This window comes from Herpailurus yagouaroundi, unplaced genomic scaffold (genome assembly GCF_014898765.1).
Source record: "Herpailurus yagouaroundi ecotype Mexico unplaced genomic scaffold, PumYag 192, whole genome shotgun sequence".
NCBI lineage: Eukaryota > Metazoa > Chordata > Mammalia > Carnivora > Felidae > Herpailurus > Herpailurus yagouaroundi.
In genome coordinates, this window is record NW_024412423.1 from 26,203,009 (window position 1) to 26,224,068 (window position 21,060).

The 21,060-nt window shown below is 53.4% G+C and overlaps 1 protein-coding gene across 6 annotated transcripts in view; it reads left to right on the forward strand.

The window, feature by feature from the left end:
- The first annotated feature begins 1,900 nt into the window (after window positions 1-1,900).
- The window catches only part of PSD2 (pleckstrin and Sec7 domain containing 2), a 56,504-nt gene continuing 37,344 nt past the window's right edge, over window positions 1,901-21,060 (forward strand). The window contains exons 1-3 of one of the 6 annotated variants that reach the window (XM_040444655.1): window positions 1,902-2,088; window positions 9,061-9,238; window positions 12,290-12,431. The gene's annotated coding sequence lies outside the window, so the exon portion shown is untranslated. Of the gene's footprint in view, window positions 2,089-9,060; window positions 9,239-12,289; window positions 12,432-21,060 lie in introns of all 6 variants that reach the window. The other 5 variants (XM_040444659.1, XM_040444653.1, XM_040444654.1 and 2 more) reach the window with 5 other exon arrangements.

Consider the following 21,060-nt stretch of genomic DNA (forward strand, 5'->3'; position numbering starts at 1 on the left):
AAAGAAAGAAAGAAAGAAAGAAAGAAAGAAAGAAAGAAAGAAAGAAATCCAAGTCAAATAAGGTCAGTTCTTTGTCCCAGAGTTTGGGTGGTTCCTCATGCCTCTAAGAGTCAAAGCCATAGCCCTTATGTAGCCTACAAGGCTCTACATCTTTGGACCCCCACCTCATGCCCTACACTCTCTTGCTCCCTTTGCTCCTTGCTGTTCCTAGAATATGCCAGGCACACTCCCAACTCAGAGTCTTTGTGCTGACTGTTCCTGGTCCTTGGATTGCCCCCCACCCCGCCCACATATCTACATGACAAATTCCTTTACCCTTTTCTCATCTTTGTTCAAATTCACTTTCTCAAAGTCTTTCAGTAGCATTCTATTTAAAGTTGCAATAGCTGTCACCCCATCCACCCTCCTTATCTCCTTTATGCTTCCCTATTTCCTCTTGGAGTACTTGTCACTGTCTTCTTATAAATTTTACTTATTTATTGTGTTTATTATTTCTTTTCTCCTCTCGCCCCCACTAGAAATGACTCAGAAGGTCATGGATTGTCCTCTTTTATTTACTGATATCGTTCACTCAGAAGAGTGCTTGGTGCATGTAGGGCCTCAATAAAAATTTGTTGAAAGAGTGAGTGAAGAACGCAAGTGTGATAATTTGGGAAGAGATCTGGAATCCAAAAATGGGTCGGAGTCGAGAAAAGGTGGGCTTCTGGCCGGGTGTCGTGGACATTAGCGCTGTTTGCTGTGCAGCAGTGATCCCCTTGCTCCTGATAACTCTCGCCTTGTTTGCCTTTGGGACATAGCTTCTCCCGCCACCAATCCGTATGGATTACCCGGGCTGGCTCCACCCCTCGAGACTTTTGCTTATATTCTTGGGATGGGGAAGGCTTCTTCCCTCAAAGCTAGACACAAGCTCAGAGCTGCCTTACCCGTTTTGTTAACGTTGTTGAAAAAGACTGCTGGGAGATGAAGCCAACACACAGGGATACTGGGCTGCAGGTGTGGAGAAAGATATGTGGAAGACTAGACGCAATACTGCTTGCAGCTGGCTCTACTCCTGGACTCCTCGTTTACACGAGCCTCTTTTCATGAAAGTTGGTTTCTGTCCTTTGCAATCACTTAACACCGTACCTGCCCGGGCTCGTGAATTGGGAAGTGAGGAAGGTCTGAGGCGGGTCTGCAGCGTGTGGGAGGTGGCCGGCCCCAGTGGCAGTCTCAAGTGAGAGGGGCTGAGCATACAGATGGCATTCAGTTATTAGTGCTGAATGGAGGGAACTAGGGAACAGATTTGCCACAGCCCCGCCCTAGAGGAGCTCTCAGTCTGTCAGGGGAGAAAGGCATGGACCCTAACTGGGGCAAGACAGACTGAGAGATCCTGTTAGATATACCAGCTGCAAGCTAGGTTGACGTGGATTGTGCCCAAGGTTGGGTGGGAAGCGGGAAGGGGAAGATCTTCCCTACAGAGCTAATTCCTGACTGGCTACTTCTCCCCCAGCCCCCAGTACATGTGAAAGAGCCCGGTTAAAATACACACTAGGGCTTTGCCATTTATTAGAGGTATGTTCAAGGGTAGGCCACTTAACTTTCCTAGCTTCAGTGTCCTCATAGGTAAAATGGAATGAATGCTGTCCACCTCATAGGGTTTCCGTGTGGATGAAATGAGATAGTGTGTGAAATGAGATAATGCCGAGAATTTAGGATGAACCCGGTTCACAGAACACTCTTAATAAAAATCAGCTGCTATGATTATCATCCGAGGTCTTTCCTGGCTAGCGATTGTGCCTGGTGGTGCAGGTGCAGTTCTTGTAGACACCAGCAGGTGACGCCCTGACCCCAAAAGAGCCCATTCTTCGACAGACTACTTTAAGAAGGGCTCCGGAAGGGGTTGGGCAGGGCGGCCTCTCGGATCTCCGCCAGTTAGACTCCTGCCTTCCCGGCTGTGGTGGGGAGAGGTAGCTGCGTTCCCCTCAGTTTTAAGAGCGGGCCTGGGTCACCATGGGATAGTGGAGCCTCAGTTTTCCATCCGTATTTTGGAAGAACATGGGCTTCGGAGACTGCCTGGGTCAAGTTGAGGAAATACTCAGGTTGGATCAGGTAAAGGACTGCCAGAAGGAGCGAGCATCCCGTCACGGAGGCTGGTTAGAGAGGGCCTGAGGCTGGCCCTCGGGGCACGGCTGGTGTTGAGGCAGGGGGATGACCCATATGACCTCTGTTTTCTTCCTTTCTGGATGAGAGATGGAGAGCGGGGCTGCCCGCCACGGCTGACCCAGGACCGTGCCTGACCTGGTGACGCGGGACGCTCTGGTAATTCTGTATTTGGCCAGCAGAGGGAAGCAGAGAGCCTCCTGGGCTTCGCGAGGCGTCCCTGCCAGCCTTGGAGCTCGCTCGCCCTCCTGGGAACTTGCTGCTCCAGGCCTCCTGGGGCAGGAGTCCGCGTATTCCGAGTCTCTCAGCGTGCCCTCCTCTCTTCCGCTGGGCTTCTTGAGGGCGGGGAGCGGGAATGGGGAGAGGAACGCGTGGGATGAGGGGAGGGTCAGCTTCAACACGAATTTAGTGCCTCCTCTAGCAGAGCCGCATCTTCCCTGGGCCTCAGTAACTGGGATGGGATCTGGCGGCAACTCTACTCCTAGGTGCTCCGACTTCCTGGTGTTATCTCTCCAAGGATAAGGATTTGGGGGCAGAAGGGGAGCCTCTCTCTAACCCTCATAACCCAGGCCTGGAGGGTCAGCTGCACCTCCGGAAGCAGGGGAGTGCCCACCCCATGGCACTCTGGCCAGTTCCCGGCATCCTCCTGGACAGGCTCCCAGAGGCCCACAAAGGCCTTCAGACAAAGTTCTGGGCCAGGCTTTGCCTGTGCCCTGGGCCCACAGCCCTCTGGCTCTAAGGCACTGCAAGTCCCTGGCACTTCTTATGGGGTTTTGTCCACTAGCCCTGGACCAGTGCTGGCAGGGCCCTGTGCTGGGGGGTGGGGGTAGGACAGGCAACTCTCAGAGCTGTGCAGTCTCCCGTCTTTCCCTCCTGCCCGTGGCCTTGCTCTCCTCCAGGACACCTTCCCCCACATCATGCCTGCTCAGGCTATGTCTTTTCCCCACTTGTCCTTCTCTTGGCTGCAAGTCCAAATCTTTGCCATCCTCAGGTCCTGCTTATATCCTACCGCTCATTTCTTCATCCATCCGTTTATTTAACAAGTATTTATTGAGCTCCTGCAATGCTCCAGGCCCTTGCTAGATGCTGGGGATCCAGCATTTACAAGACATAGTTCCTGTCCTTTTTGGAGTTCATAGTCCAGGGAGAGAGTAGGTAGGAGACTAGTAAAACTCATACCTAAAACTGGATTCCATTGTGTGATAATTGGGGTGAAGCAGATAAGCTGCCAGCTTCAGGAAGCTCTACCTACAGAGGTGTTTCCCCTGGAAAGTCATCTGATAGGTTGTGAGCTGCGGAGGGAGGGTTTTGGTTTGGCCCTGCTCCTCCTCCTCCCAGGGCCAGGCTCACAGGCATGCAGTAGGTGCTCAGTAAATGTTGGTTGTACACATGGATGAATCATCATTCTCATGGCCAGGGGCTGTCCAGTGAGAATGGCATTTCCTCCCAACATAAGAGTCATAGGTAATGCTGGGGATCGTACAGATAAGACCCTGAGGTTCCAAGGATTGCATCCTAGGCCTCTGTGGCTTCCTGCCTCGCTCCTCACCACACAGCATCCCTACCTCGGGCTCTGTCAGAGTCCCATGGCCCATGCATGGGTTTGTCTGTGACCTCTCATTCATCCATTCTTTGGCTCTGTCACCTTTTGGGTGCCCACTGTACCCTGGCCCTGAGCTCTGGAGGAAGTGGGGACCTAGAGAAGAGAGGGTCTTTGCTGTCATGGACCATCCAGTCCAGACAGTAATGGCGCAGCGCAATGCATGCTGTGATAGGGGAAGATGATGGTGCTTTGTGAGCCTGGAGGGCTGTTTGCTCAGTCTGGGGGCACCTCCTCAAAGAGGCCTCCTCTGGTCATCTGGCTGAAGGAGCTCCCATTTCCAGCTGGGTGCTTTTACAGCCCCATTTTTTTCCCCCCGGAGTACTTTTTAGTATCTGCAGTTACCTTCTTTCTTTATCTGTTAGTGTTTTCATTATCTGAGCGCTTTACTGAGTGCCTGCTATGTGTCAGGCAATGTTCTAGGCCCTGGGCATATAGACGTTGAAAGAACAAATTTTCTTCTCTCTTGGAGCTTATGGTCTAGTGATGATAGTGGTGGTAGGAAGACAGACAATAACCAGAATAAATAGGCAGGCATGTAGTATATAAATACATGTTATGGAGGAAAAGCAAGCAGGCAAAGGGGAGACTGTTAGTATTTTAGGCAGATGGCTAAAGGGGGTGAGGGGTGTTTTAAGCAGAGGGAATAGCAAGTTCAAAGGCCCTGAAGTGGGAATGTGCCTAGTGTGTTAGAGGATCAATGAGGAGGCCACTGTGGCTGGAGAGGAGTGAGGTCGGAGAGGAGTGAGGTCAGACAGGTGGGAGGGCCCAGATCACGTAGGACCTTGTAGCCTTTGTAGAGCTCTGCTTTAACTCTTAGGGACATGAGAGCCATTGGAAGCTTTTGAGCAGAGGAGTCACATGATCTGGCTTACGTTTAACAGGATCCCTCTGGCTGCTGTGTTGGATATGTTGGTAGTGGGGTTGGGTGCAAGTGGGGGGACCAGTTAGGAGGCTACGGTAACAATCCAGGTGAGAGGCGATTGTGACTGCAGCCAGGTGGTGGCAATGGAGCTGATGAGCAGTGACCAATTTGAGACATAGTTTGAAAGTAGATCCCACGGGGTTTGTTGAGGTATTGCATGTAGCGGGGGAGAGAGAGACAAGGACAACGCCTGGGTTTGGGCCTGAGCTGATGGCAGGAAGGTGGTGGCATCTACTGTGGTGAGGAAGAGGTCAGTTCCCATTGTGATCACTCAGAGCTGCTCTTTGTACGTCGTGGTGGAGCCCTCAGGTCAGCCGTTGGGTATGAGGGTCTGACCTGAGCCAGAAGAGGTTTGGGCTAGAGAATCACACAGGATGATCCTTGGGGTTTAGATGGGCTTTGAAGCCAGGTGGGTGCACCACGGAGGAGGGAGGTGGAAAAGAAGACAGATGACTGAGGTATTTGGGAGTCAGGGGGTGGAGGAGGAACGAAGAAGGGCGAGAAGGTAGAGCCAGGGATATGGGAAAGCGGTATGAGTCCTGGAAGTCAATGGGAGGAACTATTTCAAGGAGGAGGGGTGATCAAGTGTTGTCAAATGCTGCCAATGAGTTAAGATGAGGTGTGAGCATTGACTTTTGGATTTGACATCATAGTAGTCACTAAGGATCAGGCCCCAGTCTGTCTAGTCCATTTGTACAAATATGAGAAAGAGGCCCCTCTAGGCGGACCTGGTGTGCAGGCACACAGAAGGGAGTCACCTCGGTATAAAGGAAAAGGTGTCTGTCCCCCGCCTGATGTAGTCTTGTACCAGGCACAGCATGGTGAGAAGACAGAAAGCTGCATTTCAGCTCCTTCTCCATGCCTTGCGCCCTTGTGCAGTGCCCAGCCTGTACACCTGTACTCAGCAGCTGTGTTGGTGACCTGGATGAGCAGTATCAGTGGAATGAGTGTGGATGAGGGGATGAGAGTCAGATTGGAGTGAGTTCAAGAGAGAAGGAGAGAGAAATTGGAGAGCATGGACAACTTCTTCAAGGAGCTTTGCTGTATTGGGGAAAAAGAAATGGCACCGTAGCTGGAGGGGCTGGAGGGTTGAGAGAAATTAGCCAAGAGAGAGTCAGTGAAGAGAAGGCATCCTAGGCACAGGACCAGCATAAGCAAAGTGAGGTTATTAGAAATGGCTGGGTTACGTAAGGGTGGATGAGTCCTAGAACATCACATTTGAGGTGAGAGGTGTCAGGAGAGGACACCGGACAGGTGGGCTGGGGCCTTTGTCTTTGAGGCACAGGGGCAAGGGCAGGGTTGGCTAGGTGCACAGTAGGCACTCACTGAGTATTGCAGGATTGGCCTGGCGAATCCCTACCCAGCCTCTCACCCCCTGGCCTCAATCCACTAGCTGGAAGATGGGTGTTTCAGGTGTTCTCTAGGCCAAGCATCCTCTGGATCATATCCCCTTCCTCCGGGTGGTAGGTCTCAGGTTCTGGCCTCTTCTTCTCCCTGGATGCCCCACTCTGCTCAGGCTGAAGAAGAGGAGGAGGCCCTGCCTGGGTCTAGGGAGGCAGGAGGTCAGGTAGAGGCCTCACCGTGGCAGAGGCGGTGGTGGGCTAAGTGGATTGGGAACTAGGCCCCTTCCTCCTGTCCAGCCTCCAACACCTGCCTTCCTGAGACTCACCTTCAGGGGGGCTGGGGGGAGGTGGGAAGGAGGATGGAGTCGACACTTGGAGGAAGGGGGAGAAGCTGCTGATCCTTTTTTCCCTGGAGGGATACTGAGGAATGTATTGCATTTTGGCTGCTGGGTGGGGAGACGCTGACCCTATTCTCTTTTAAGAGGCAAAAGTAGCTACACGAAATAATAATAACCCTCTCTCCTGTGTCCAGGGCACCCAAAGCACTCTCTCACACAGAGGCCATCTGTGGCCTTGTGACAGCTCTTTGAGCTGGTTCCACTTTACATGGGAAAGTGAGATTCAGGGAGGGGTTATAGCTCCCATGGTCACACAGCCAGGAAACAGCAGCGGTCAGGTTAGAGCCCAGGTCTCTGGCCCTGGCCCACTCATGCCCACTGCAACGGGCTCCCGCAGCTGCCAATGATGGGGAGCAGACCCAGGCCAGGGACTAGGTTTTGTGTGCCAGATTAAGTGGAGAGACAGCTGTATCTCCCTCTGGGCTCCCTCCATTCTTGCCTTTCATGTATATTTATTAGGTGTGCTAGGTACTGAGCATACATTGTGAAGAAGAAGACCTTGCCTTCAGGGGGATCACAGTCCATCTAGGTGGACAGAGAGTGAACAATCCATTCCATGAGTAAGTCACTCATTACATCTGGAGTAACCACAGCCTGTTGGGTGCTTCTGTGCTCCAGGTCTTGGGTGGGTGGGCACTGAGCATATTGGCTCCTTTTATCCCCATTCCAGCCACACAGGACAGGGGCTACTACTATCCTTATTGGGTGGTTGAGGAAGTGGAAGGTCAGAGGGGTTGTTGAGATGTGACTTGAGCTCATGGGTTCTGAACATGGGGAATATGGAGGCAAAGCCCTGTCACCTCTTTTTCACCCCACAGCTCCTGTTGGTTGTCGCCCATCCTTACCTACAGGTAGCAGATGGCAGTAGATTAGAGGGCAGGACAGCAGGGAAGCCATGTTCCCTCTGTGCCTTCGAAGAAGATCCTGGGCACTTGGAGTAGAGTGGCCCCCTTGTTTCTAGGCTCTGTGGGAATCTCCTAGGGTTTGACGGGCAGTAAGGGGGTGTGGCCTGAGAGCCTTCTCAATTGCCCAGCTGTGTCTCTAGGATCTGACCTCCTGAGACCTTAAGCAAGTGGCTAGTGCTTTGGGGGCCTCAGTTTTCTCATCTGTAAAATGGTTTGTAGGATTGTTCTGAGAATTAAATATAACACATGGAAAACATTTAATGTGGGCTTTGGCACATGGTAGATATACAGTTCATAACGGAAGTGTCCCCATGGTTGATGAAACCCCAGCTCCATCTGTGGCCCAGCTTGAAGATGGAGGAGACTCATCACAACTCAGACCCTGCATCTCCCATTATTGCCACTCTGCACAGCTTAGATACCCCTCATAGATCAGCAAATCTTCTCATGTCTCTCACCCTCTGCTCCCTAAGAAGAGAGCCCCTAAATGTGTATGTGAATATAGGTGGAAGGAAGATCAGAGAAAGCTTCTTGGAGGAAGGGGCATTTAAGAAGGGATCTGAGGACTGAGTAGGAGTTCATTGAGCACAGCATGCTCAAGGCCTGCTCAGGCAGAGGGTGGAACACCTGCAAAGGTCTGGAGGTGGGGAGCAGCTGAGTTCAGTGAACAGTCCCTGGGGGCTGGAGTGGAAAGAAAGTTGTGGAAAGTGGCCTTTTGCAGTAGGGCTGACTCTAACCTGATCTCTGTTTTTAGTGGGACTGGGCTTGCTCACCCTCCCCTGCTCCCCCCAGTTTCTGGTCTCTCTAGATTCCTATGGGTGGGGCCCTTTACTACTTATCTCAGAGGTGGAATCTTGCCCTGCAGAAGCCTCACCGCTAGGAAGTTCTTCTTGGTGTCTAGCCCAGGTGCATTACTGACATGCTTCTTTAGAGCTGGGGTCCTGGGGAGGAGCTCTTGAAGCTGTTGACTAGCATGGGGGGTGGGGGGGACTGTGGGGCAAGTCCCTTGGGACCCCCCTCCTCCTGACCTCTTGCTGGGAGTCCACATTCTTGATTGGACCCACCTTTCCCCTCTACCTCCCTCAGGGTTTCTCCCCTTTGTCTCATCTTCTGTCCTAAGCCCCCCTACTCTCCCCATATCCCAGGTCTGTCTGTCCCTCTGTCTCGGTAGGTAGGTAGGTAGGTAGGTAGGTAGGACAGGCTCAGTTTACCCATCTCTGAGATGGTCCACCTTGTCTCCTGTCCAGGTAGGGTCTCTCTGGGCTTGTGTGTGGGGGGCGGAGGGCAAAGAGCAGAGGACCAGACCTCAGAAGCAGGGCAAGGATCTGTTCCCTCCTTCACTTGGAGGAGGGCTGATCCCATCCTACGGACTCAGGGTTTGGGTCTGAGGCTGAGGGTCTTGCAGCGGGGGCGGTGGCTGGGTCTGACCTGGGGTTGGAGGACAGCTGGGGCCCAGCTGGGCAAGGTTGGGGGGGGCGGAACCTCGCAGCGCTCCCCTTCCCCCCTTTCTTAAAGGGCCGGCGCGGGGCTGAGCGGGAAGAGGCCAGCTGCACCATCCCAGGCTGGGTCTGGGCACACAGTGGGGACCTGGGAGTTGGAGGCGTGGCGGGCGGGCCAGCCCGAGTGGCTGCTGTCGCCTCCAGCTCCGCTCCCGCCCGCCGGCCGGCCCCCCCCCCCCCCCGCCCTTCCCCGCCTTTCCCGCTCCTCCCTCCCTCCCTCCCTCCTTCTCTCTTTCCTTCCCTCCCTCCAGCCGTCCGTCCCCTCATCTCTGCTCAGCTTCTCCACAGCCTCGGCTCTGACAGCTGAAGGGACAGAAGCGGGCACGGGGAGTCCCGACAGGCGGTTGTGGAGTGGGACGGTCAGTCAAGCAGAGGCCTCCGCATGGCCCCGCCGTGAGAGCCTGGACCCAGCGACTGGGACCCGGAGCGGTGAGTGGGGCCGCGGGGCCACTTGGTCCCAGGGCCCTCGTTCCGGGACTCCGCCCCTCCCCAAGTCGGATTGGGGGCCAGTGGGGGATGCTGGGGGGAACGCACTATGGGTGGCGGGCGTCGCCCTCCGCCCTCCGCCCTCCATGCCCGCCCGGGTCTGCTTAACAAAGCTACATTTTGAGATCAAGTCCGTGGCGGCTGGAGCATCCGAAGGATACGGTTGTCATGGAGATGGGGCCGTGAGAGGAAAGCCCGGGGATGGCCGGGTCTGGGCCCGGGAATGGGGGCGCCACTAGAGAACCCCAGGCCAGCCTGCAGGGCCAGTCAGGGCCAGCCGGCCCAGTTGCCTTCTGGGCTCTGCCTCCTGATCCCCCCCCCCCTTTTGTATAATCTAAGATACACGTGTGCGTTGATGGGGTGCCAGTGGCAGCTTGGTGGCAGGAGACCCAGGGTGTTGGGTGGTTGCCGGGGCCTGCTGGCAGCTACCTTTACCATCGAGCAGCTTTGAGGATTTATTTCTGTTTCCAGTTTCCTAACTTTGACAGCCTGGCTTGGCGGCCAGGCCTTCTCAGCCTTGCCCGCTGCCTGCCACGCCCCCATGTAAGCCCCTGTTACAGCAGCAGAGTCCAGAGCTGAGAAGGCCTGGCCGTGGCAGCCGCAGGGAGGGAGGGGTCCTTAGAGCCTGCTGCTGGGGCTGGGGTGGGGCAGGGAATCCAGATGTGGGGACCACCCTGCCCAGATGGCTCCCTCCTAAGAGGAGGTATTCTGACTCTTGCTGTCTCTGGAGGATCTGGGGACTCCCTGAATGAGAACTGGAGACATTGTCTCCACACAGGCTCAGGGGGCCACTGCCCCAGCCTACCCCTTTGTCTTGGGGCCATCTTGGGGGTGGGGTGCTGGAAGAGAACTGGGGACAGAAGCACCAGCCACAATGGGAGTGGGTCTGAGATTTCTGGCAGGTTCAGGATAAGTCAGGCTGAGCTTGATGGGTGGGTGAAGGGGGGGGGGGGCGGGCAGAGAGCAGGGAGAGAACTCCGGGTTTGGCCAGGGCAGATGGGCAGCCTGGGTCTAGGGGGAGGCATTTGAACTTTCCTAGGCTCCCAGCTCCTTCTTCCAGACTCTGGAAACAAGAGCTACTTAATGGAGGGTTCTCAGGCAGCTTGAGGGAGAGTGGGTAAGGGGCATCGTGACTACCTCCAAGCCCAACCCCTAACCCTGGGCAAATACAGTCATTCTTCCACCCCTGTCCCTGCGAAGTTAGGAGCCCTACCTGCCAGGGAAATTCTGTGACCTGGGATCTCTGAATCAGTAAAATGGGCCAGCTGCCCTCTGGAGGAGAGACCTGCTCACCCCTGGGGGGGGGGCCCCCCCCCCCCCCCCCCCCCCCCCCCCCCACCCGCCATGGCCAAATACATTGACAGGACAGAGAGGGAGGGCTCTGAGGGGGACATTACCTCACCAAGCTTCGGTATATTGAGCACTACCACTGGCTAAGTACTCTCATACACACAACCACCTTTAGAGGATTATACTATTACTCCCACTTTGTGGGGGTGGATACTGATGCTCAGGGAAAAGTTGCTTGTTCAAAGGCACTTAGTAAGTAGCAGGATCCGGATTTGTACCTGGGCAGAACTGTCTGCTGCTTGGACCTATGTCCCCAGTCTCATTCTCTTCTTCCCTGAAATGCAAGTCAGGAGGGAGACTGCAGGAGACTGCATGCCTTTCCATCTGGAGCAAGGGAATGACCTTGGGGGAAACTGAGGCACTAAGCTAGGGTCTTCTAGAGACATGGGATCGAGGCATTCCCATTCAGGACATTTGCTTGCAGGAAAATGACACTGCCTCTCGTGACAGAAGATGTTCTAGGCATCCTTTGCCAGATGGTCTTTTCCAGGAAAATCTGTTTTGAGCGGCATCTTCTGTCTGGGGCTCCATATTTAGCCTGGCTCCTCACACAGGAGGATACACTCAGACTGTCACCCTTTGAGGGGTGTTTGAGGGGGGGAGGAGTGGTGAGCCTGGGCCAGCCCTGGCTTCTTGGCACAGGTCAGGCAGAGGTGGGGCGGGACTGCCTTGCTGGTCTCCCTGGGACCTGGCTGTTTTCTGCAGAGCCCCTTGTCCTTCTAAGGGAGTTTGCTCACAGGTAGGTCTTCCTTGGGGTCTGATCCCTTTTAGGTGTGAGCCATTCCAGAGCTGTGCCTGCCCGGCCCCAATGGGCTCTAGCGTCTAGCTTGTGGCCTGTCGCTGTGCCATACTGCCTCTCTGACTCCTGCCCAGGCAGGCGGGGCCCTGAGCTTCCCTCTTGGCAATGTCTCCCTTGCCTCCTTTCCTTCCCCCCTAACTTTTTGTCTTGTCACACCTGGTAGTACAATGAATACCCACCTATACACCCTTCACCTAGAAATCTAGAGACCTAGATTTGCCAGCTGTGGACGTTCTACCCACATTTGTTTTCCTCTGTCTCTGAACACTTTGGAAGTAAGTTGCAGACATCATAACACTTCACCTCTGAATAATTCAGCATGAGTTTCCTGAGACGAGGACATTTTTCTACATAATGACTATATATTGCCATACTCAAGAAGTTTCACAATGATACAATTTAACCTAATATGTAATCTATATTCGAATTTCTCCAGTTGTACCAGTAATATCCTTTATAGCTGTTTTAAAAGCAAGTTTTGATCAAGGATCACACTGTTGCATTTAGTTACATATCTTTAGTCTCCTTTAATCTGTAACAATAGCCCTGCTTTTTTTTTTTTTTTAAAGTCTTTTATAACATTGTCAATTTTAAAGAGCCGGGGTCAGTCTTCCTGTAGAATGTTCTACATTCTGAATTTGTTTCATGGCTTGCTCATGAGTAGATTCATGTTAAACATTTTTTTGGCAAGAATATCCCATAGGTGATGTTTGCTTCCTTCTCATTGCTTCTCATCAGGAGGCAGATGCCATCAGCTTGTCCTGTAATAGGTGATCATTTAAGTTAGGTCACTTGGTTAAGGAGTCCCTTTGTTTTACTCTGTTCCTCTCTTTTTCCACTTCCAGAAGCTTCATCCACCTGGTCATCCATGCATCAGGTCAGCAAAACTGACCGAGCCAGTACTTCAAACCACATACTGGAGAAGGGTGATTCAGCAGACACTGATGAGGTCTTCAAGGAATTCTCAACCTCAGGGGTGGTGTGGGGGTGAGCCATGACTGGGGCAGAAATTAGTGTGGGGGCACAAGTGGGGGAGCAGGGATGGAGGGGGTCAAGACAAGAAGAAAAGGGGTGGGGCCCGGAATGTGGGCTGATGAGCAGGCCCTTTCTCCAAGGACACAGGGAGCCACCAAAGGCTTTTGAGAGGGGACTAATGGGGGCAGATGTGTGTGTTGGAAAAGACGTGCTGAGGAAGATGGAAGGGGATTGGCAGGGCCAGAATGTTGGACAGGGGATTGGTCATGCTGCCAGTGATGTGACCCGGTGCAAGATGCCAGGCAATGGATTTGGGACCGCCGCATGTGGCAGCCACAGGGCATGCATGGTGGGAACGGAGTTGGTGGGGTGGTGGCCTTGTGGGACCGGGATCTGGCAGATGGGAGGTGGAGAGAAGGAAAAGGAGACATGGAGGAGGCAGACTGAATAGACGCTGGCATCGGGCTAGAGGTGGGGAGAGCGGTCTTGAGCTGGCCTGGGAAGGGTGATGGAGAATGCAGGTTTTTTTTTTTTTAATTTTTTTTTTCAACGTTTATTTATTTTTGGGACAGAGAGAGACAGAGCATGAACGGGGGAGGGGCAGAGAGAGAGGGAGACACAGAATCGACAACAGGCTCCAGGCTCTGAGCCATCAGCCCAGAGCCTGACGCGGGGCTCGAACTCATGGACCGCGAGATCGTGACCTGGCTAAAGTCGGATGCTTAACCGACTGCGCCACCCAGGCGCCCCGAGAATGCAGTTTTGAATGTGTGAGGTCCACATTACTTTCCAGGTGAGAGGAACGGTGTGTGGGAAGCTCATTTTTCAGGTGTTGGTGGCTACCTGTGGCTACCCTCTCAGACGGTCTTTTGGAATGAGGGCAGAGAGAAAGCTCTTCATGACTCAAAGTAGGGAATGGGTGGTGGACTTTCTGGCACCAGCAGGGGAAGGAGTTTGAACAGGGGCCACTATAATACTGAGGATAATCCGTCCTTTGCAGACCCCCAACACCCTTACCTCATTTTGTTTCTTCATGCTTACTTGGCCAAACCCCAACTCTGGTGAAATCCCAACACCCTGCACGCTCCACACCTGCACCTGTGAAGCCGAATGGGGCTGAGAAAAACCACTACACCAACTGGTCTCACTTTAAGTTCAAAACTTTGAACTTCAGGTGTGTCCTTAGTGCCGTCCAGCAGTCCCACCATGGGTCCTGAGTCTATCCCCTCTCCCCCTACCTGCTGACTATTTCACACTTCTACCCTCAGTTCTCTCTCTCAGCTGATGATACTGCTTCCTACTTCCTTGAGCAAATGGAAGCAGTGAAAACTTTCTCAGACTCCCAGTGCTACAGTCACCCATCTGCCAGCTCCACACCCACCGCCCTGCCTTCCTCCTATCCCTGGGGGTGAAGTATTCCTGCTCCTGGTGAAGGCCACCCCTCTGCTTGTGCACTAGATCCTGTCCCCTTGTGCCTGCTTGAAGGTATTGCTCCGGCTAGTGTCCCCTCCTACGATATGAGTTCCCCCTGTACTGGATCATTCCACCAGTGGATACTTGCTGTTGTTTCTCCTATCTTAAAAGGTGGCTCTCCTGTCTTCTCCATCCAGCTACCACTGCCTCTGTTTGCTCCCCTTCATAGAAGTACTCCCCAGAAGGGTTGTCTAGACTCATTGGCTCCTGGTTCTCGCTTCCCACGCTCTCTTGACTCCACTCCAGTTGGGCTTTCACCTCCTCCCACTAATCACTCGAGGTCACCACTGACCTCCAAGTTGCCACACTCAGTGGCCAAGTCTCGGTCCTCATCTGAAGCGTCTGACACATTCAGTGTCTCCCTCTTCTTGAAATATTCTCTTGGACTTCCAGGACATCCATTTTCCTGTTTTCTTCCCACTTTGTGGGTTGATCCTAATCCGTTTCTTTTTCCCCCTGCCCACCCATGGCTCATCCCTTGCACGGCACGGCTGGTCTTCTTCCTTTCCATTTACTCCTGTACTGATCTTGTCCAGACCTGTGGCTTTAAATACACCTATCTACATGCTACCAGCTCCCTCAATTTCGGGCACTCTCCTGAGCTCCAGTAACCTTCTCAGCACTTCTCAACACTTCCAACTCAACTTGTCCAAAGCTGACCTCCTGATCTTCCTCCCCAGACCTGTTCCACCTGGTCTTCCCCATCCTTCCAGGTGCTCAGGGCCCAAGCACAGTCATTCCAGACTCCTCTTTGTCTCCTACCCCATGTACTGCTCATCAAGCGGTGAGGCTTTTACTAGCCATCAGATCTTCTGTCAGTGGGTTATGGCTGAATAGGAGGGACTATCTCAGAAATGGGGACAGGGAGGCAATAGTGGGATGGTCCACTACAGCCCATTTCACACCAGCTGGTTTTGCAGCCTTCATCCAGCCTCAAGGAGACCACAACCGTTGTTAAGACCCTGTGCTGAAGTCCTAAAGCAGAAACAGGATTGAGCAGGGGAAGGGGGGACAGGGGGATTCAGCAAGGCTGAGGTTAAGTGGAGCTATAACATCAAGAGGTTGGGAAGGGGTGGGGAGAAAGTGACAGGGGAGGAGGCAGAGAAGGAGAGGGGCTTTAGGGAGATGGTGGGGGGGGGGGACCGATAGAGAAAGTGAGGGATTAAGGGAGAATCAGGAAAAAAAAACTTGGGCCCAGAAAAGGGAGGGTGAAAGTTCTTGGTGCATCTCTCCTAGCTGTCAAGCCAGACTGGGGGGCAGCTGCTCAGTGGTTGACCCCTCAGATCTGCCCTCAGTCAGGCATGTGAGCTGAGGCAGGGTTGACTTGCACTTGATCAGTCTCTTGCAGCTCTTGGGGTTCAACTATCATTCTGCAGCCTCTTGAGTCAAATGGGGCTCAAGAAGCAGAATGAGTCCCAGGTACCCTGTGAAGCTCCAGGAAACAGAGCAGTGGCCAGTCACCTAACCAGAACAGCCTAGTCCCTTGCAGTCCCAGATAACTGAAGGCCCACCCTGTAGGGAAGCCAGCTGGAGGTAGAGTCCCCAGCCGTAAATGTGACTTGGGATTTGACGGCAGACATGAATTTCATCATGTTGAGGGCTCTCCAAACCAGCAAGCAGATATATGCAAATGCTGAGCAAAGGAGGGTGCCAAGTGGCTGGGGGATGGGGAGAGAAGCAAGCCAGGAGACATCAAGGAATGACCTTTGCAAAGCTGGGCCCAGGGGCCCTTGAAAGTCCCAGCAGGGTGTGGGGGCATGCAGATAAGATGCAAATGTGCACCCAGCCCTGGGGACTTTTGACTGTCCAACCATGAGAAAGGGGAGACCTTCCAGATGCCCACAACCTAAGGCAAAGCTGGTTCCCCAGGGGCCAAACTGGGAGGAAGAAAACCAGGTGATATTGGGCTCCCTAATGACCCTGAACTGGCACTAAGTGAAGGGCTTGGGCAACTTTTAAGGGAGGCCCAGGACCCTGGCGCTTGCCCTGCATATAGTATTGCCCTTGTGCCTTGAGATGGAAAGCTAGGAGGGAGCCTGGCCTGGGGCGGGAAAGTTGGTGGGGCCGGGACTGTAAGGTCTTCACTTGCCTCAGAAAAGGGTAGGGTGCTCTCTCTGCCCCACCTCCTGGGCCCTAAGGTTGGAGGCTTTCTCCTGCCCCACCCTCAGGCTGGCCCTCTGAAACCCTTGCCTCAGAAGCCGCTCTGACAGGCTGCCGAGGGAAAATGTCTGCAGGGCCCGCTGAGTGTCCTGTGCTGCTCTCAGGTGCCTTCTGTCTCCAGTGTGGGCAGCTTGCTCTTTCCCCTGAGGGCCTGAGAGAGAGTTCTGGGAAGCACTTGTGCCTGGCTCTGAGCACCTCAGCCTTGCCAGCTCCTTCAGTCCTCACTGCAGCCCTGTAAGGCAGATGCTGCCAGCACCCTGCATTTTATAGAGGAAAGTGCTGAGGCTCTGAGAGGTCACACAGCTGATGGGTAGCAGAGCTGGGATTTGCAGGCAGATCTTTCTGACTGTACAGTTATGACACTGACCCACTGTCCTGGACTCCTACTCTGAGGCACCTGTTGCTGCATGAGATCCTCCAAGTTGGGAAGACCAAGTAGGCTCGGAGGGATTAGGATCACTTTGAGGAATGGAAGCAGGGAAATTTCCAAGGCTCCTGGGTAGACCTTCATTTCGTCCTGGTTACATCCCCTGCCCCCAAGCAGTTGGGTCATTGAAGAGACACATGACTGAGCTGATCTTTGCCTAGGGATGGTACTTAGAGCTCTGACCTCCAGACTCCTTAGCTGACAGAGGCTTGGGGAGAGCATGGTGAGCCTGGGGGACCAGGGACCCCCCCCCCCCCAAGGAGGGGTCTTCCTGTAAGCTCCCTGTTGCCCTTGCTGTCAGTGGCCCAGCAGGGTCTTGTGGAATCCTGGAGTGCCCAGGCCTGGGCTAACCCGGGCCCCGCGAATGTTATGGGCCACATTTGGCCGAAGTCTGTCCTGAGCACTTACTATACATCAGCCCCTAGGCATGTAAGGTCCTCATCTCCATCTCATCACCTGGGGAGACTGCCTCATGAGTGGCTGCCCAGGTCCCTTCGTTCAGTGTGTGTGTGGGTATGTATGTATGTGTTGAGAAATGCCCACACCCTATATTTCATTGATCATCTTATTTAACTGTTCCTGTGTGTATGTGCATGTGTGACTATCCCAGCCCATGTGCTAAAATCTGGATGAGCTAGGGAGTCATGTAGTAAGAGTTTGGGGAAAGGCAGTGGGATATTAGGGAGGTTTCCAGAGTGGGCTCCCAAGGGGCAAAGAATAGCTCTGAGATGAAAAGGTTTCCAGCTTTTTTTCTCCCTGGCAAGTAGGCCCTTCTGGGATGCTGAGTGTCCACTGTTGGAGGTGGGAGGTCTTTCAAGCCTATCCCATTTGGAGTTCATGCCCAGGGCATATGGATGGGCTTTAGGAGCACATGAGCCTCTTAAAAATACTCAAAATGTTGTGCACATATGTGAGTCTGTCTGGGTGGGATCCACAGCTCTGTCAAATGTTCAGAGAAGTCCAAGACTTGGAAATGGTTAGGAATCTCTTATGTACATAGGGAAATGAGGCCAGGGAAGGGTTTCATTTGTCTAAATTCCCCTAGCACATTAGAGGCAAAACCTTATTCCAGAATGATTTTCTCTGATTCTATTTCCTTCTACATCTATCGTTCCTGGGCTCTAAGTACTCTTGGACATTCCACAGGCTCCTAGATTTTGCCTGTCCTGGGTATTGCTCAGCACCATGGGTTCCCCACCTCAGCTCTGCCTCCTATATCCCCATTTCCACCAAATAGGCCTGTACTTTCCTATCTCCTGCCAAACCCACACAAGCCACCTGATGCTGCTGTATGTGGCTGTGGCCACTGTGAGTGTGGGTCCTCCCATCTTCCACCCTAACCTCGGTTGTCCGTTTCCTGCTCCTGGCTTCTCCCAAAGCAGAATAATTTCAAACCCAGCCACCCATTGATGTAGGTCTAACTGCCCTGAACCTAGCTCCTAGGCATGTAGGGTCCTCATCTCTGTCTCATCACCTGGGGAGACTGCCTCATGGGTGACTGCCCAGGTCCCTTCGTGTGTGTGTGTGCATGTGCATGTATGTATGTGCCCAGAAATGCCCACCATATGCTTGTTCACAGATATGCACACAGGCATCAGCACCCATGCATTATCCTTCAGTCTTATAGAACATGTTGGGCCCTGGAACCCTCCTTGTTGAGCCCTCTTCTCCAGACCTTTCCTTGGGCTTCCTACTGTCCCTGGCTTGGATCTCTGCGTGGAAACCACACAAGGTTATTCCATGCAGAATGCTAGCCTTGCCACTTTCTAGCTTTGTGGCCCTAAGCATGTTCCTCAACTTCTCTTAGCTTCTGCTTTTACAACAGTGATGTTGATAATCTCCAGGCTATTCACCAAACGTTTAAAACAGTGCCCGCTGTTTGCCAGGCATGGTGCTAGGCTCTGGGGCAGACAGTGAATGTGACATAGTCCCCACCCTCCTGAACTTACATCCTAGTGAGGGAGATGGGCAGGAAATAAGGAAACAAATAGAAAAAGGAGTTTCAGTTCTGTTAAGTGATGCTTAGCAGATAAAATGCTCTGTGGAGGAGTGTGAGAGGGCAGGGTGTTAAGAGAGGGCCTCTCTGAGGAGGCAGCATTGGAGTGGAGCCCTAAGTGGCAGAAGAGGCAGTCATTTAGAGATCTAGGGAAAGAGCATTCTAGGCCAAGGGTACAGCTGGTGCAAAGGCCCTGAGGTGGGAATGAGCTCAGGGAGCAGAAAGAAGGCCAATGTGGCTGATGGCGTGGGGGATGGGGAGAGGGCAGTGAACCAGCATAGACAAGGCCTTTTTAGGCCATGCTGAGGAGAATGAATTCTAATCGAAGGGCATTGGGAACTATTGGAGGGTTATGAGTGAGGGAGGGATATAATGTGATTTGTGTTTTCATAGCTCATTCCAGCTGCCATGGGTAAAGTGAGGAGGGGGACAAGATTGTTGTAGGTGCAGCTGAGACCCAGAAAGTGGCTGGTTTGACATTTAGCCCTGGCCCAACCAGTGTTCCACTGACATCACGGGTCCACCTTAGTTGGAGCTCAAAAAGATGCTGCCAAGCCCAAGGTCATCTCAAGGGCAGTGAGGAGCAGGAGCCCCTGCTCGGAGTAGGGTCTGGTTTATGCTGAGTGAGAATGCAGGGGATCTAACTACTGCCAGCTTGTCATTTTCAGGCTTCTGCTTGGGATCAGTGCCCTGGGGCCCAGCTGTACTAACTCTCTTGCTCTTGCCAGCAGGGCTGGACATGGACAGGGTCACTGCTTCGGGTAGAGTCTCCTGGTTAAAGATTTGAGCCCTTAATCTTGTGGGAGGATCTCACGGAGGGCCTGGGAAACTGGGGGTTGGTTAATCCAGCACCTCCAGCCCATCTAGGCACTGAAGGAAGCTACTTTTGAGTTTTAGAGGCAGCTCCTCCATTGTGTGACCTTGGGCACATCCTCTCCTGGTTCTGTGCCTCAGTTTCCCCGTTTGTCAAATGTAGTGGTGGAAAGAGTGGACCATAGCTGACTTTTCCCTTGACCTCTGTAAGAGTTTGTTCTGCCTTGGATTTCTACTTTCTCAGCATTCATGACCTCAGGTACTCCTACCAGCCCTGGGGAAGGAGAGCAGAAGTGATGCTCCCATTCTGCAGATGGGTTCACAAAGGCCAGAGAGGATGATGTATCCCAGGGCACATGAAGGTTCAGAGTGAGGGCTTGGGGCATTGTTTGACATCTCTGACCTGAAGCCCCCCCGCCCCTTATGTACCCCTCTCTTGGGTCAGAAAGAAGAGGGGGGTCCTGGCTTGGCTATTTCTGGGCTTAACTGGCCCTCAGCCCAGGCAGGGACTCTGGGCCCCCCGCCCAGAGTGGAGCTCAATGCTGTCCCTTGTCTGCCCACCCCCAGAAACCAAGGACACGGCCCAGTGCCCAGTGTTGGCAGAACCTCCACCCGGCTCCCAGCTGCAGGAGGACATGGCAGGGCAGGTAGGGCTGGAGCCAGCCTGAGGCAGCTGCTGGAAGTTGGGGGATGAGGTAGGGGCCTCCCAAGGAGTCCTTGATTTGTTCTTAACCTTGGCTTTGAGGCTGGTGTAAAATGAGCATCAGGTGAAGCTGCTTATGCTTTCAAGTCTCAGGCCTCCTGGGAGCTCAGACAGAGCCCTGACCACAGGGGAGGCACTCTGTCCTGCTGGGCTCAGCCTCCACGTGTGGGTATGGGAGCGAGGCACCCTGGTGGAATTGGGTTGAAGCCCTGTGCCCCAGATCCAATGCACATCCAGGCCCCTGGGCTAGAAAGCAGGCCAGAGGACTAGAACTCAGGCAGCAAGCCAAAAGTCTCCACTCTCCCTCCTCTTTCCTTTAGAAATGCTCCCCCCACCCCCAAGAAGTCTCAGTTGAGGAGATGACCTCCTGTTCTCCCCCCTCTGAGTACACAACCAGAGGGAACAGATTGAAATAGCAACTGCAGCAGCAGGGATTTAGGGCAGACCAGAAAGAAACCCTCACTTAGTGCCGAGCCCCTTGGGGTCCCCAGCGTCCTAGGATCAGGGCCCAGATATTCTAGAGCCTAGATCTTCAGATTTGTTTTTTAAAATAAAATCTTAAGCTCATGAGGTCTTCAAAACTCTAGATTCTAGGAAGGAATGCTCAGGGTGGGTGGGCTGAGGCCCCAGACCGCTGTCTACCCCACTCAATAACAGATTCCTATATCTGGTCCCTGTAGATTCTGGTTTAGGAGGTTTGGGGGAGGGCTCATAATCTGTATTTTAACAAGTCCCTCCAGTGACACTTAGGACCAGGCAAGTATAGGCAATCTGGGTCTCACTTAAATCCTTTTTGCTATACTTACAAGCTGTTCTGGTGCAGCCTCTCAGGCTGACAAGTCCCTTTCCTTCAGCCTCCCCTGAACCCTCAGGACCCTTTTTCAGAGGAGCCTGGGGTTGTTGGGGGGAAGTTGAAGCCTGAAGAAGGAAGGAAAGTGTGCCTGGGTGGCTCCATCGGTTAAGCGTCAGACTCTTGATCTCAGCTCAGGTCTTGATCTCAGGGTCATGAGTTCAAGCCCATCATTGGGCTCAGTGCTGGGCATGAAGTGTACTTAGAAAGAAAGAAAGA